At 43.7% G+C, this 12,287-nt stretch overlaps 1 protein-coding gene across 1 annotated transcript in view; it reads left to right on the top strand.

Moving 5' to 3' along the window:
* Window positions 1–1,864: 1,864 nt before the first annotated feature.
* Window positions 1,865–12,287, top strand: part of LOC119651800 — a 628,198-nt gene continuing 617,775 nt past the window's right edge. The window contains exon 1 of the mRNA XM_038055584.1: window positions 1,865–2,789. The gene's annotated coding sequence lies outside the window, so the exon portion shown is untranslated. The remainder of the gene's footprint in view (window positions 2,790–12,287) is intronic.

Raw genomic sequence — 12,287 nt, 5'->3', positions numbered from 1 at the left:
CTGGCTTGCGTGTGTATCAGTGGGGCAATGAGGACATGCCCAACGGCATCGCTGGAGGTCCTTCTGAGATTAACCCCTCTTCATCTGGACATACAGATGCAGACAAGGAGATCAATATTCAGGATGGCCGGTAGCATGAGTGAGGCGGGGAGCTGCCTAAATCGAAGGAAGATTGATATCCTTTCTAGGCGGCATCCCGAATTACTGATACCGAGGGACAACATGACAACGAGGTTTCACTTCGATAAGAAGTTTGAAACACGTTGGAGTAACAAGGCAAACTGGGAGAGCGTGGCTGCGACATACGGCTTAAACCAGCAACTGATTACTCATTGCAATAGTAAGGCTGATCCCTCACAGCAGAGGGAGCGGGTGCCGGTGTCATTGGTCCAAGGAAAATGTACTTTGAGCCAATGGGCAGGTACACTAGCATATTCCAGGCGGAAATTTACGCCATAGACAAATGTGCCTCCTTTAATCTGCAAAGGAACTACAGGGGGCAGAACATAGCTATTCTCACCGATAGCCAAGCAGCGATCAAGGCACTTAGGTCCAACCAGGTGAACTCTAAACTGGTATGGGAATGCCTTGAGAGACTGAATACACTCAGCTCGTCCACCAAGGTCTGGATACTTTGGGTTCCAGGCCATGCTGGGTTGGAAGGCAATGAGGCAGCGGATGAACTAGCCAGGAAGGGAGCAGGGATGCCTTTACACGGGCCAGAACCCTTCTGTGGAATCGGAGACGGTTTCATGGCTATGAATCTAAGAAACGAAGAGAAACGGTTGAGGGAACTATATTGGGCGGGCCTACCAGGGATGGAGCAGTCCAGGGTGCTTATTGGGGGATACGAACCCATGCGTACAAAGGATTGCTTAAACCTCACCAAAAAGAACCTCCGAGTCATAGTGGGAATTCTCACTGGTCATTGTCGGCTGAACTACCACCTAGGGAAGCTAGGGATATCTACCGACACTGCCTGCAGGTTCTGTGAGGAGGAGGACGAAACCTCTATGCACGTCCTGGGACAGTGTCCAGCACTTGTGCAAAGTAGGTCGATACATCTGGGAGAACACTTAATACCAGATGCAAAGCTGAAACTTCTGGAAGTGGGGAACATACTAAAGGTCCTAACGGTTACTGGCCTGCTTGAGATGTTATGATCAACAGGTACACTATAACCAGTAAAAGGGCACAATAGTTCTTCAAGGACGCGGTGCGACTTTCCCTTAACAGAATAATAATAATAAATTTTTTCATAAATGTGTCCACGGGGGATATAAAATGAAGTGTGCCGATGAGTACTTTTCAAATTAGGTCCGGATTCAGACATAGGGAGGAGGAAAGGGGAGGAAGTGCCGAGTTGAAAGGTTCAAAAGTGAAAGGCCTATTCTCAGAAAATGAATATACAAACATTTTTACAAAGTCATGATAATGCTCTTATGTGCTATCCCTACCTCAAACTCTCTCCTCAAACAAAATTGGTGAAAGTCATTCTGTAAATATGCTTACATACAAAGCAACAAAACCTCTCATTTCTGATGGGCCGACCTCCCGGTATACGACTTGTATAAGTAGTCCAGGGTTTCTTTCCAAATGGCAACTCATCTCGGTAAGTCCTTTCATGAATTTCTCCAAACGAATCCTTGCTCGCATTGACTCTCTGAAAGCTGGCACTCCTGCAGACGTGAAGGCTTTCCCCAAGGCATACCCCACACGGTATCTGCACATTCACTATGATTACCCTAAAATGGTACTTTCTATAACATTACTTCATCTCTTGGCTGTTGGGATGCTGCAGAGAAATCTACCATTTGAGGACCACAGTTGGTTTGATATTGCTTCAGTATATCGATGCTAGCCGGTCACAGTAGTTCGGTGCTCGCTTTGCTTTCACCCCATGAGTCCCGGAACGTGAGTTCCGTTGAATAGATCCTTTCACTGAAGTTGCTGCTTTAAAGCTTCACGGCACTATCGGAATCTAGCCAAGTAGCCAAGTGTATCTTTTCTCGCGGCGAACGTAAAAACGGATGAACATATGACACCTTGGCCTCGTTTGGATTTCAAAATGACGGATGGTGGCAAAATTTAAATATTCGATAGCGCCCACTGTGCAAGGATAACGACGTCACTAGGGCCATTTGTTATTCGGTTTGTGGTTAGCCGACGTTGAACTTTTTTTTCCCTGGATTCACGCCCGTCGCGGTTTTATCCTTTCGTAGGGGTGAAAAGATTTTTTTCAAGTCGAGTTATTTAGCTGAACCGAGGGGGTTGTGTTATTACCACTATTGGCCGTTAAGTTTTAGAAACTTGTAGCGGGTAGTTTAGAAGGTGTGTAACCTTTGGAATGTGTGCCGTTTTCGTGTTGAGATGTCCTGTGAGCATTGGGTCATAGTTCACGCAAATAGGGGGTAATCACTAGCGTGAATCGTGCTGCGGGTTTTGAGATTGTTGCGGGGCCGAAATCTTCACCCTCTTCTCTCCACTGGCACCTCAGTGTAAACTCGAGCTCTTGGTTTTGAAGTGGTACCTTTTGAACTGATAGTGTCCTGCCATGAGAGTGTCGTTAAGTTGTTTGTGCAAATAAAGTTGAACGGCTGAATCCGAGTGAATAATAAAAATTAAAGTTAATGCTTTGTTAGTGCGACACTTTTCTGCTGGTGATAGTGCTATTATTCCGTGTACGTACTGTGTAGGGCGACCGCATCGTTAAACAACCCTGTGTACAGATTCGTCCCAAGCAAAGCATTGGATTATCCCTTTTTCGACGTCCCGGTCCGGAATTAAATGTAAGTTTTTCCTGTATGTATTTTACAATTACTGAACCCAACTTCGGGTGGGCTTTTCCGGATTATTTTTAAGGTAATTAGGTTAAGGGTGTTATGAATTTTAATTTTTCCAGGGGATAATGCAAAAATACGCCGAAATTAAGCACTGCATCACTATACGTTCCCCGGATAGTGTCCGTAATGGAGTTAACGAGTGATACTCATGAGAGGGTGTGATTTCTCATTAAAATGTTCATTATGTCCCGTAATTAATTCATGAACGTTACATACGCCAGTAACCATGATGGATTATTAAATGACCTATTATATCTGTTGACACACATTCCCGAATAAAAGAGGATGACCTGTGCCGCTCAATTTGTCCTAACTGGAGGTATGGGAGGAAGCGGATTATGTTGGCTTCCTCTGAGCCCATTTCACCCCCCTAATCCACAGTAGCGTATCATTTGCTTTGGAAAAGGATTGCTAATGTGTGGGCTCCAGATAGAAATCTTTGGTTTCAACTACAACGGATGTATCTGACGCAGTGCGAACTCAATTTTAGCGCCACATTTGGAACACAAATTTCAAATGAGATGCACGCCTACATTCGAGTAATTTCAGCCTGGGGGGGTGGGTTTTGAATTCTGTATGTGGCTTCACTCACGATCCTGATTCATTAGTACTTAACCCAGTATGGAATTTACAACGAAATTCAAATTTTTTCAAGGTCTAGGAATATGCTTCAGTAAACACTTTTCACGATGAATAATGTTTAAAGAAAAACCCGAGGTCAGGGTCTGCCTTTCATAATTTCGAAGGAATTAGAGGGTGTTTTGTGGTAATTTATTCATTCGTGGTTTTCAGCCTTTGTGAAGGATGAAAACGACATCTGGGAAATGAGAGATTCGTTTTGTACAATCTTAGCAAAAAAAGAAAGGTGCAAGATTCATATCAACCCCTTTTCAGGATCCACGTCGTTTCATAGTATCAGAGAGTAGTAGAGTAGTAGAGGGCGGAAAGAAAAAGACGTTCGAAAAAAGGAGGACTATTCAGTAAATACTAAAGCGTAAACCATCATTTATTCCAGGAAGTGGTTGTATTTGGTTTTCCAGAATTTTTGTTCACTTTTACTACGAACATTTCAAATTATTGAGCAAATTATAAATAGCTTTTGTTTTAACAAAGGGTTTGCCATGATAATCTGTAAAGGACGAGTAGATAGATGCCTTGGGTGTTTCGTGAAATTAATTGAGGAAGCTTATAAGATTTTTGAAATATGCCTGTTAGTAGCGTTTCAGGATAAATAAAGGTGGGAAGCAATTTATTAGCGGATCAACAACCCTTAATTCATTGTTTATTGTGTTCATTATCTCATTTAAATCTTTACCGACGGTGGTGGTTTCGAGGAAGCTGCTTTGGTTACGATAGATACGAAAACTTTGATTAACCTTCCAAAAAAGACTGTGAACATGGATTCCATTTCTACAGTATCCCTTTCGCGAAAAATGTCTATAAATAAGAGGTTCAAAGAGGTTCACATTTAGATGATTTAGCTGTGACCCCGTGGTATTCTTGCCCGATTGGCGAATTTTCCGTCTCATCCAATGGATTAGGGTGATCGGTATTTTAAGGATATTGTTTTAGCTGGAACTTAGAACAAAATTTTTACTTCACCCTCCCGAATTATATCCCCGTTACTGCTTAAACAACACAGTACTCTTTTGTTTGACATTACCTAATTATGTTGAAGCTCATGTCAAAAGCTATGCCCAAAAGAACTATATCAGCACAGTTTTTATCAATTTGGCTCTATTTTCGAGGTAGGTGAACTGTCTTCATCATCATCATCATCATCAACGGCGCAACAACCGGTATCCGGTCTAGGCCTGCCTTAATAAGGAACTCCAGACATCCCGGTTTTGCGCCGAGGTCCACCAATTCGATATCCCTAAAAGCTGTCTGGCGTCCTGGCCTACGCCATCGCTCCATCTCAAGTAGGGTCTGCCTCGTTTTCAATATCTATGGTAATATTGCCCTTATAGACTTTTCGAGATGGATCTTCCTTATTCATACGGATTAAGTGACCCGCCCACCGCAATCTGTTGAGCCGGATTTGATCCACAACTTCACGGTCGTGATATCGCCCGTAAATATCATCGCAATGGAGGCTACGGAATCGTCCATCCTCATTTGGGGACCAAAAATTCTTCAGAGGAATCTTCTTTCGGGGCCAAGAGCCTCCAAGAGTTCGTAATTTTTCTTGTAAAGAGCCCAGGTCTTCTAGGAATACATAAGACTGACAACTTCATTGTATCGTACAGTAAGAGCTTTGACCCTCTATGTTCCTATGATCGGAAAACCAGAGAAGGGTGGCCTTGAACGAACTGCCCGGACTGTCTCGCCCAATTCTGCCCTGCCCCATCAGCCTGGAGGATGTCGTTACTGAGTATTAGGCCTTAATAGCCGCTTGGCTGTCGATCAAAATGGGGCTCCGAACATGCCCAGCTATCGACAGGCTTCCAGAAGTGCCAGTGCCAGGCCGGGATATACTGACGAAACCTCGGAGATCATACAACCCGGACCGCCTCTTGGCGGTCTTGATGGCCGACATGTATTTCTTCAGGCAGTTCTTGTATGGCTGCCAATATTTATGCCGGTAACAAATGCTGAAGATCTCCAGGTTGGGAGACTTTCGAACCGCGAGTTCAACATCAACCGCTTATGTGATCCATCTGTTTCTCGACAATGGTGAAATTCACATGCTGACTACACGGGATATGTTTTGAGGAACATGCGGGAATATCTTGCTGGATGTTTGGCGTAAATATGCTTTTTTAGGTGGGACAGATGAAAGTAAAAAATTGAGTCTCAACTGATTGCCGCGTCTAGTGCCGAGCGTGAGCCGTTGAAGTTCCAATCATCTTCATCAACGGCGCAACAACCGGTATCCGGTCTAGGCCTGCCTTAATAAGGAACTCCAGACATCCCGGTTTTGCGCCGAGGTCCACCAATTCGATATCCCTAAAAGCTCTCTGGCGTCCTGACCAACGCCATCTTTCCATCTTAGGCAGGGTCTGCCTCGTTTTCCTTTTCTACCATAGATATTGCCCTTATAGACTTTCCGGGCGGGATCATCCTCATCCATACGGATTAAGTGACCCGCACACCGTAACCTATTGAGCCGGATTTTATCCACAACCGAACGGTCATGGTATCGCTCATAGATTTCGTCATTGTGTAGGCCACGGAATCGTCCATCCTCATGTAGGGGGCCAAAAATTCTTCGGAGGATTCTTCTCTCGAACGCGGCCAAGAGTTCGCAATTTTTCTTGCTAAGAACCCAAGTTTCCGAGGAATACATGAGGACTGGCAAGATCATAGTCTTGTACGGTAAGAGCTGCGACCCTATGGTGAGACGTTTCGAGCGGAACAGTCTTTGTAAGCTGAAATAGGCTCTGTTGGCTGACAACAACCGTGCGCAGATTTCATCATCGTAGTTGTTATCGGTTGTGATTTTCGACCCTAGATAGGGGAAATTGTCAACGGTCTCAAAGTTGTATTCTCCTTTCCTTATTCTTCTTCGTGTTTGACCAGTGCGGTTTGATGTTGTTGGTTGATTCGTCTTCGGTGCTGACGTTCCCACCATATATTTTGTCTTGCCTTCATTGATGTGCCGTCCAAGATCTCGCGCCACCTGCTCGATCTGGATGAAGGCAGTTTGTACATCTCGGGTCGTTCTTCCCATGATGTCGATATCGTCAGCATAGGCCAGTAGTTGGGTGGACTTGAAGAGGATCGTACCTCTTGCATTTACCTCAGCATCACGCATCACTTTCTCGAGGGCCAGGTTAAAGAGGATGCATGATAGCACATCCCCTTGTCGTAGACCGTTGTTGATGTCGAATGGTCTTGAGAGTGATCCTGCTGCTTTTATCTGGTGAACTCTCTTCCCAGCCAAAACCATTGGAGACCATGTTAAGTTCCAAGGCTGAGGCCCATTTCAAACGAGATGGTTCTGAGGTAGACGAAACTTTGTTCAGAATTTACGTTCTATGAAAGCTATAAATAGGTTTGTCATTGAAAGGAAAAAGAATCTTCTACTTCGAAGTAACACAGCCTATTTTGGTCCTTCACTTCTAGAAAAAGGTTTGACAAGCAAAAGACCAGATGCATATTCAAAGAGGAGAAGGAAGACCAATGACCTTTGTTTTTATTTTGGCTCCAACAATGCCCAGGATATATTTTATGATAATAAAAGGAATAGTGGGAGTACTGAGTTGTTGGGGTCCTAGCTACGTGCCTTTGCCTCACTGAATACACTACTATGGTAAAAACACTTCCGTAATCCAGGCAAGATTACCAATGAATGATTTAAACGAAGATTTGCGGATATGAGGGCACTAGCTCATTATCTCAAATGCGGGTGAACACCGATCATCCAGGTGCACTGAGAAGTTTTTCTTCTCATCCTTTCTAGATCGACATTTTGTCAAAAGAGAGGTACCCACAACTCCACCACATGATGGGCCCAGAAGAGTATAGACGCTATGACGATACGGGAAGCCGTTGTTCCTTCCTTGAAACTGTATTGCTCTAGCGGAGTGTGATTATGATTACAAAGATGGTATAACCAGTTTTATCGAGCCAAAACACAGAAACGTCACTTCTAGTAATATTAGGAAGCTAACTCTTTTGCGTTCTTCCTACCAAACCTGCTGCTTAGCTTGGCTGTTTGCCCTAAAGTACTTGATATTAACGAAGGGCTGAAACAATCCAAGTTTCGACCGTAGAGGTGTCTATTTTCCGGATGCTACCGTAGACTTATCAAATATCATCATTAAAGAGTCAGGACTGTCTAAACCTTACTATAGAGTGACCAAAAATGAGATTTTAATGAGAAAAAGGGTAATAAGGGCGTCCGAATATTGTTCACCCTGGGCTAGGGTTTCTCGCATAATACCATGGGTCCGAATTCTCACCCTACAATTCTGCCTTGGCAGCAGATTTTATTTGCGGGAATATGGTCATAAAATGTTGGTGAGGTTTAGCACTATATTGGTTTTGATTACAAGAATTAGGTTAGTGGCCAACCTCTCACTTGCATTACTGCAAATCTTAAGTCTAGTTTAACATTTCTCCATTTTATGCAGTTGGGTTGTCCAAAACTTTTGTTGACCGAGGATTTACGTTGGACGTTTCAGGGTCCTGGCAGCTGCAATTGTTGATTTTGCTGGTCAGGGCGTTAATTCTGGCGAGGTAGGATATCCCTTTCCAGGCTTAGCAAGGGTTTGCAATAGTCGTATATTTCTTTTTGAGGCTCCGTCGGTAGTCTTTATAAGGTTGATACGCGAGTGAAGCTCCAACGGGTGAAGTTACTACCAGCAAAGTAGTTTCGATTTGGTATGATGTTATATCTACCAGATTCATGAAGGACGTGTTGATGGTTTCTCCCGCGTTAACTTCCTGCGTCTGAGATCCTCTCATATTGCCGGTGTATACGACTAAGCGGTGGTTAAGATTAAGCCAAATTAATCAACTGGAGTGCGTCAGCTCTTTTTAACCTGCGGTATTTATGCTATATAAGAATGCATTGGCCGAATTATTTCGATGGCTGCGCAGTCCTTTTATGTCTACCTTTGTCAATGGTCCCCCCCTATTTGTATCCAGCCTGAGAGGTGGTGGCGTTCGATCAACACGTGGTCAATTTGGTTGAAAGTGGTCCCGTCTGGAGAGGCCCATGTATGTTTGTGGACCGCTTTCCGCGCAAACCAGGTACTTCCAACAACCATTTCGTGTGACCCTGCTAATTGAATAATCCGCAGTCCGTTATCATTTGTTTTTTCGTGTAAGCTATGGGAGCCAACGTATCGCCTGAATACGGCCTCCTTTCCTACTTGGCTGTTAAAATCCCCAAGTGTGATTTTGATATCATATCTGGGACGGGCTTCTAGGGCTCGTTCTACTGCCTCGTAGAAGGTATCCTTCTCCGACTCTGCAGTCTCCTCTGTAGGGGCGTGACCGTTTATGAGGCTTATATTTCTAAACTTGCCTCGCAGGCGCAGAGTGCATAGCCGTGCGCTTATGTTTTCAAAGCCGATAACAGCAGGTTTCATTTTTTGGCTGACTAAGAAACCTACTGCGAGCACATGGTTTACTGGCTGATCGCTATAATATATGGTGTAGTGGCTCTTCTCCAGGAAACCGGTCCCGGTCCATCGCATTTCTTGTAACGCTGTTATATCAGCCCTATATTGGGACAGGGTATCGACTAGCTGCTCATCAGCTTCATCTCTGTACAGGGAGCGCACGTTCCATGAGAAAATGCGCAAATCGTTATTCCGTTGTCGTTGCCGGGTTCGTCGTTTTAAAATCCGTCCTGTCCGAGGCTCCTGTTGTGGCTTCGTAACAAGTTGTTTTCCGTGTAGGGTTGTCAGCCCTACCCAACCCCCAACCTGGAGGACCAGTTGGTACAATTTGTCCCGTTTTTAGGCGCGGGAGACTGGCCTTCATCCTTCTCTGTCTGCAGCTTTTCGTTAAGGAAGAGCTCCCAGTGGTCACCACGTGGAGGTGGAGATAGAGTTTGGTAGTAGAGCTGTTGGTGTTGGTTCAGTAGGCATTTCCCAGGTTTAATGCTCCATCATGGATACCAATCCACGTTTGCCCTGGGACCTATACTTCCCTTTGACCACCATCGCAACACCTTCGGCAATTTTCTTCTTCCCATTTCTGAGATCCTTTCTCCTGGGTGGTGTACTTCCAAGAGAGTTTGTATAGACTCAACTCTGGAATTCGTGCAAGTACCATCCGGTTTTCTAACAGAGTCCAACTTGGGCGACCCATCCTTATTAAGTCTCCTTTTCACTTTCCAGTTCCTTAAAGTATGCTCTAAAAGAGTCTTGTTTCAAATGTTTTACGAGCCTCTTACATTCACGCTTTTTCTACCAGTCTTCGTCTTTATTGCTTTTGTAAGCACAATTTAGGAGTCGTCTGGTTGATTTCCTGAATCTTTGCAGTTCTGGGTTCCACCATGGAACAGTTTTGCCACGTTAGCCTCGAGATATATGATAAGACTCTTCAAAACATTCTAAAAGTATGCGATTCAGAGTTTCCAATTGATCTTCAAATTATAAATAGCTTTTGTTTTTACAAAGGGATTTCCAGGATAATTTGTGAAGGACGAGTAGATAGATGCCTTGGGTGTTTCATGAAATTGATTGAGGAAGCTTATAAGATTTTTAAAATATGCCTGTTAGTAGCGTTTCAGGATAAATAAAAGTAGGAAGCAATTTATAAGCGGATCAACAACCCTTAATTCGTTGTTTTTTGTATTCATTATCTCATTTAAATCTTTACCGACGGTAGTGGTTTCGAGGAAGCTGCTTTGGTTACGATAGATGCGAAAACTTGGATGAACATGGATTCCATTTCTACAGTATCCCTTTCAGGAAAAATGTCTATAAATTAGAGGTTCAAAGAGGTTCACATTCATTCATATTTAGATGATTTAGCTGTGACCCCGTGGTATTCTTGCCCGATTGGCGAATTTTCCGTCTCATCCAATGGATTAGGGTGATCGGCTTTTTAAGGATATTGTTTAAGCTGGAACTTAAAACAAAATTTTTACTTCATCCTGCCAAACTATATTTCTATTGCTGCCTGAACAACACAGTACTCGTTTGTTTGAAATTGCCTAGTTGGGTTCAGTTTGTCAGACACCTTCGGAAGAACCGGTGAAGCTCATGTCAAAAGCTATGTCCGAAAGAAGTATACCAGCACAGTTCTTATCAACTTGGCTCTATTTTCGAAGTAGGTGGACTCTCTTCCCAACCAAAACCATTGGAGACCATGTTAGGTTCCAAGATTGAGAGCCGTTTCAAACGACATGGCTTACGTTCTATCGAAGAAGGTTAGATCTGCTTTCGAAACAGGCTTGGCATTGAAAGAAAAAAGGATCTTCTTCTTCTTAGCACGGAAACCTGTTTCGGCCGTTGACTTCTAGAAAAAGATTTGACAAGCAAAAGACCAGATGTATTTTCAAAGAGGCGAAGGGTGATCATTGACACTTGTTTTGATTTTGGCTCCAACAGTTCACCGGAGCACTGATTGTTGGGGTCCCAGACAAGCGCCTAGGGTTTATTGAATACAATTATGTGCTGAAGACGTTTCGTTAATAAAGGAGAGATGCCTAATAAACGATTTAAACAAAGATCTACGAAGATGAGGGCACATATGTGGGTAGATATCGATCATCCAGAAGCACTGTGTTATTGATGAAATTCAAAGGAAGCAACTCCACCACAAGATGAGCCCAGAGGAGTATAGAGTTTGTTCCTTCGCCGAAACTGTATTGCTCTAACGTAGTTTGATGTACAGTATATATGATTACAAAGATGGTATAACCGGTTTATCGAGCCAAAGAACTGAATCGTCACTTCTAGTAACATTAAGAAGCTAACTCTTTTGCTTTCTTCCTACCAAACTAATCTCACGCTGCTTAGATTAGCTGTTTGTCCTAAAGTACTTGGGATTAATAAAGGGCTGAAACAATCCAAGTTTCGGTCGTTAGGCCGTTGTTTCTGGCGAGGTAGGGTATCCCTTTCCAAGCTCAGCAAGGGTTCGTACTAGTCACATATTCTTTTTTGAGGCTCCGTTGGCAGTTTTTATAAAGTTGATATGGTATGATGTTAGTTCTGTGGGTTCAAGCTGCTTGCCCTTTTCCTTCTTTTATAGCCTTATGAGGGTAATAATAGGTATGTGTAGATTACGGGCTAATTTAAATTTGACTTAAGCCAAAGACAAACGCAAACACCAATGGCGAAAGGGGATTTGAACCTGGCGCAATAAAATCGGGAGTCTGATAGTTCTGAAGGTTCCTTAACAGAATTTTTTACTTGCGGTCAAGAATTAAAATTTTTCCATACAGCTACGGGAATCCTTGCAACTGCACCCTTAAGCCAACTTTGCGGTAGACGACCTAATGCCAAATGTCGCCTCTGTTTCTACCATGATAGAGCCGAAACCTTGGCGAACCAGTCTGCTGGCCTTCTCAACTCCAGCGATGTTCAAGTGTCATGGTATCTACATCAGGAAGTTTTCTTCAGTCGACTAAGTTTTAGTAGCACCTGCCTTGATATAGTGTCTTTATTTAATGCTGACAAGGCTGCTTAGTTACAGGAGTAATGGTTTAATACCTGTCTGGAATGTGGTCAACACTGATATCGGCCTCAATAGGGATCAACATCTAATTGTCGTTTACTTTCGCTTGTGTGTTACGTTCTGCAACTTCCCGCAACGTTGAAGAACTGTCACCCCCGCGTTCAGCTTCGACCGCTTGTATGATCCAACTGTCGTTCGACAGTGGAAGAGCTCTTTTGCTAATCGGATGGCAGGTACCTGAGGTAGCCCGCTAGAAGATATTAATGACCATTGGGTAGTCCTCAAAAATGTTCTTTTCTCGAGTGCTGTCCAGGTCATGGCTCAAAATCTGGTTGACTGCGGAATCGTGGAAGCAGACCG

This window comes from Hermetia illucens, chromosome 3 (genome assembly GCF_905115235.1).
Source record: "Hermetia illucens chromosome 3, iHerIll2.2.curated.20191125, whole genome shotgun sequence".
In the NCBI taxonomy this organism is placed as follows: domain Eukaryota; kingdom Metazoa; phylum Arthropoda; class Insecta; order Diptera; family Stratiomyidae; genus Hermetia; species Hermetia illucens.
The sequence above is the reverse complement of the archived record's forward strand: the minus strand, read 5'-3'. Positions and strand labels throughout refer to the sequence as shown.